Genomic DNA, 5,287 nt, shown 5'->3' on the forward strand with positions numbered 1-5,287 from the left:
CCACTATCATAGTGTATGGAATAAGGATTTATTACTGGTCTACCCCATGTTTTTCTGCCAAACTATTATTTCTCTCAATTTCTGTTACAGTATATTTAAACAAATGAGGGTTTGTCCTGTTTTTATATCCTTAAGTAGCCACATCTCTATAATTGATTCCTCACTATTGTTGGTAGACTACCAAATGTTTTGTTAAGTCTTGGTTCTTATAATGGCCCTCACTTAGGGTTTTGTTTATATATTTATTTATATTTTGAGACAGAATCCCAAGCTGGCTTCAAACATTTAATCTTACTACCACATCTTCGAAGTACTGGGGTTACAGGTATATACATCACCACATCTGACTCCTGAGGCACAGCATCCAGTGAGCAATGCTGTTGATTCCATATATGACACCAAGGATGTAAGGGGTCTAATGAACTCCTATATGCCCTGTCTCAGGTGGGCACTTGTGCTCGTCTGTAACAAATGCTCAAACTGCTTGCTATAAATTGTATACATAAAACAATAGTATATATAGCTGTGGGATGTTCTGTATGGCAAATGTGTTGCTCTGATTGGTTAGTAAATAAAACACTGATTGGCCAGTAGTCAGGCAGGAGGAAGTACAGGTGGGACAAGGAGTAGAAGAATTCTGGGAAGTAGAAGGCTGAGTCAGAGACACTGCCAGCCGCCACCATGACAAGCCACATATAAAGATGCCAGTAAGCCATGAGCCACATGGCAAGGTATAGATTTATAGAAATGGGTTAATTTAAGATATAAGAACAGTTAGCAAAAGCCTGCCACGGCCATACAGTTTGTAAGCAATATAAGTCTCTATGTTTACTTTGTTGGGTCTGAGCAGCTGTGGGACTGGCGGGTGAGAGAGATTTGTCCTGACTATGGGCCAGGCCGGAAAACTCTAGCTACAATATATAATGTAGCTTATTGTAAATAGTGTACATAATGAGGCTTGTTGCAAATAGTATACAGAAAGTTTTCCATTTCTGTGTCCATTTCCAATGCTATTTCATTGACATTGGTTTGTTTGATCTTTATAAAACACTTCAGCTTTTGGTTTTATTGAAAACAGGAAAATCAAAGAGATACCTGTATTACTACAAGGGGCTGCCTTTGAGGCTTCTTTTCGACTGCATTCAGAATCTCAGGGGCCATTAGCGATGAACTGGTCACATGGGTGTTCATTTTAAAGAAGAGAAATTCAAACTCCAGAACTATGCTCATATTCTCAGCACTGGTGACAGGACTGAAATATAAATTCCGGTCCGTTCATCTGAGGCAGGATCCCAGTGAGCTGATACTTGTGGAATGCACCTTTGCAATGTGTCCCACGCATTTCAATTCTCCTGTGGTAGGACAAGAGGAAGAGCTGTCCAACTTTGGCATTCCCATCCGGAGTGATGTCAAGGAGCCTTCCATGGGTCTGAGACCACGAGTCCTCTAATCTGCGGAGCCACAGAGCAGCTGTCCCAGAGATAACAAGCTCTCTGAGGTTGGTTCTCATGTTTAGGTCTATCTTCAACATAAAATATAATTTGCTCATAATTGAGGAGCTGATGTGAATGTCAACAGTTTGAGCAGCTTCACCATGCATGGTAGTGGAAATGGCACAGGTCAGAGGGTCAGGAGCTGAGGGAAAACTCTGGCATTTGAAAATCACGTTTCTATCTTTCAGAAACTCGATTCCCTGGTATATACAACAGAGTTATGCCTTTGTACATCTCCAGACCTTGACATGAATTGAAAATAGAACAATATAACTAAAGAGTCCTTTGTAACCACTGAACTGAGGATTAAATGCTATTAGATTAGTCAATGTGAGTAAAGTAATCATAGATGCAACAGAATAGACACTTTATGAACTATCAACAGTAGTCACACTCTTTAGGAGAGAAATAAATGGGACACTTAATATTCTGAGGAGCAGAACTTCCTACACACTGGAAGTTTAAATGTTCTATGGAATTTCTAATATTGTCTGATATTCAATGTGTATAAAGCAAAATCACACTGATCTCGATTGCAGAGACTGATGCATTTACACACTGCTCTGTACTCATGTAACTACCATCTAGGTCAGATCTAGGACATTTCCAGCAACCCAGAAGGTTTCCTCATTCCCTCATCTAGTTGATACCTTCAGACATACCCACAGGGGTGGAAACTCTTCTAGCTTTAAGCACAGTAAATGCTTCTTGTCCAGTCTTAAACTTTGTATCCATGCAACCATGCAGTAGGGATTGCCTAAATCTGGCTTCTTTCAGTTAACACAGGCTCTGTGAGAGTCATCCAAGTTTTTTACATACAAATAGTTTCTTATTACCATGCCGAACATTACTGTATGAATTCTCAGTAGTTTATTATACATTTTCTATTGATGGACATTTGAGTTGCTCCAGTTCATAATGCTGAGTACACTGATTATGAACAATTTTTTTAGCTTTATGTATTAATTTCTCCTAGGTGTATTTTCAGGACTAAAACTGCTTTGTCATAAGCTAGGTACAAATTTGAGATTTAACTTGTTGAAAGAGGATGAAAAAAAAGTACTTTCAAGTTCAACCCATCTTAGTCTGACTCTAATTCTGTAGATTTGTTATGTCCCACGCCCAGGGTCTTCCAAGGCCTTCAGGGGTCCACGAGGACAACATTATTTTCATTTTAAAACTAAGATATTCTCGCCCTTGTTCATTCCCATTCTCTCAGGAGTATAGAATGTGATTTTCCAGAGTCTATGTGACATGTGATACCATGAGAGATTGAAAGCAGAAGCAGATGTGAGCATCCAGCTGTTTCTAATTAAGTCAAACATTAAAGAGATTGGCAGAAATATAAAATGCCACTTCTAATAGTTTCATTCAAAAAGTTATTGTTCATTAAAACATTTATATTTACAAGCAATCAATGTGTTGCCCCTTTGGAATTAATGCATACTTTAAACTTTATTTGTTTCCTAATACAGCAGCTACGCATTGATGTAACTGAATAAACAAAAGGTCCTTAGAGACTTGGCTAATTGTTTAGAGTAAAGAGCAACACTGAGGTCAACGTGCTTGAGGACTTGCTGGTTTAAGGAAGTATCTTGCAGTTTTCTCCTGTGTCAGCAGCTCCTAGACCAACAGCCTACCTTTAGTCAAAAATGAGCAAGTCAAGTCAGAATAAAAACAAAAATACTGTGTGCACAGACCAAGAGGTAAGGCTTCTTACTTTCCATTGGGAAGTATTGACCATATCGTTATTTATTGTCACACATTATATCATGCTTCATGATTCCATATTTGTATACGTGAATTTACTGAATTCTCAGAACTCTAAGGTAGACAGAAAGGGCATTACTTTTCTAATATTTACAGATAAGAAAATTGATCTAGAAAAGTTGAGTGGCAATTGTTCCGTGGCCACACAGCTAACTGGCTGGACTGAGATTGGGGTGCAGATATGTGTGCACCCCTTTCTAGTGTTCTCTCTGTGTGGCGAAATGGAGGAGTATTGTCTAAATATCCCCTAAGTTGAGTTTGGAGTTCAATATTTCATAACTGTGTACATCTTAATTGATGCTCTCCCCTTGACAATTCTTTCTGACATCCTCTTCTCTATAAAACTTGCTTTCAGCCTGGGTGGTGGGTGGGTGCATGCCTTTAATCGCACCATGTGGAAGGCAGAGGCAGATGAATCTCTGTGAGTTCGAGGCCAGCCTGGGCTACAGAGTGAGTTCTAGGACAGGCGCCAAAGCTGCACAGAGAAACTCTGTCTCGAAAAACCACAAACAAACAAACTTGCTTTCACCAAAGCATTCTTCAAGACTGAAAAACCCAATACTCAGGGCTTGGTGAGACGGCACCAGCCTAGCCACCTAAGTTTGATCACCAGAACCCAGGTAAAGGTAGAAGGAGAGACCAACACCACAAAATAGCACATACCCAAGTGGTTCCTAAGGGAGAGTGGGGGAGAGTAAGGCACACTCAAGTGTGCGTATGACTTCCTCATGGGAGAGTCTCAAAGAATAGGGCATACCCGTAGATAGGAGCCCCTCAAAGAAGAGTCACAACTAATTGTGTTAGCATTGGCCATAGGGAGCATTTTGTTGGCTCTCAAGTCATAGATAGAGCCCTCACTTTTGATGAGATGACTCAGGAGGTGCCTTGGATGGGATTACACCCATCCAACCAAGAGCCACTGGAGTCGCACAGGGGTTTGGTGTGTGTTTTTGCTCTGTCCATGGGTTTTCTGGTAAGATTCCTAGAAAACTGAAGGTTTACAGTTAGGGAAGAAGAAAGGCCTGAAGCATTTGCAAACTGTGTTGGAAGTTTTGCTTCTCTGTTGGTGGGAGACTTCAACTGGATATTAGGATTAGTGACTCCCTTTCTTTCTCATGCCCCCAAATTTTACCTGCCTTTCTATCCTGTGTCAACCCAGCCACCACAATCACTGGTTTGGCCCTGTGGTCTCCAGGTCCTTGGGAAATAAAGCCAGCTTTGAAAGTGTAACCTCCCATGCTTCTCCGCAGTCCCCAGACTGCACCACTCTCAAGCTCTCCTGGATGGTGGTCCCATGAGGGGAAGCAGGTCCCCAGAAGGGTTCAGGAAGCTCTCCATCACTTGTTCAGGGTAGCAGAGCAATCACTGAATCACTCTCTCCATTATAAAGACGGAATCAAGAAGGGCCTGGTGCTCCATGCTTGGAAACTAAGAGAAACTGTTGCAACTTTGAGACTAAGCTCGGCTTTTTAGTGAGTTCCAGAGTGGCCTGGGCTCCAGAATGAGACCTTGCCTCCAAAAGAAAAGGAAGAAAAAAAAAAGGAAGGAAGGAAGGAGAGAGAAAAGAAAAAAGTATGTCAGTGAATGTTGAATGTTCCCCAGTTCACAAAATAAAACCTAAGAATTAAGGAAAGAATCTTTGTACTATCCAAAGAGGGCTGGAATTTCTTTTTCTTTAAACCATGCCTGATCTCTGTCTAGGAACCAGTGTGACGACACAGAGTCTTCCATTCCATATTAGAAATGTCAGGTTATTTACGAGTATGCATAAATACTGATTAAACGGTGAGTGCTTTGAAATCAGGCTTAATTTCACTGTAACATAAATCTTGGCTGAGTAAACACTGCAGGCGTTTATGGCAGAGCCTGCCCCACAGGCTGACGCTTCCTGAGTATGTTTTGGGGGGGAGCATAGCATCTGCTCTCTATCAGGACAGAGAGTATTTCAAGGCGACTGCTTCCTGGACAGATAAATAGACACCCCCTAAAAAAAGTCTTAATGTTTCAATCGCCATTCTTTGAAG

Source organism: Peromyscus leucopus, chromosome 2 (assembly GCF_004664715.2).
Source record: "Peromyscus leucopus breed LL Stock chromosome 2, UCI_PerLeu_2.1, whole genome shotgun sequence".
NCBI lineage: Eukaryota > Metazoa > Chordata > Mammalia > Rodentia > Cricetidae > Peromyscus > Peromyscus leucopus.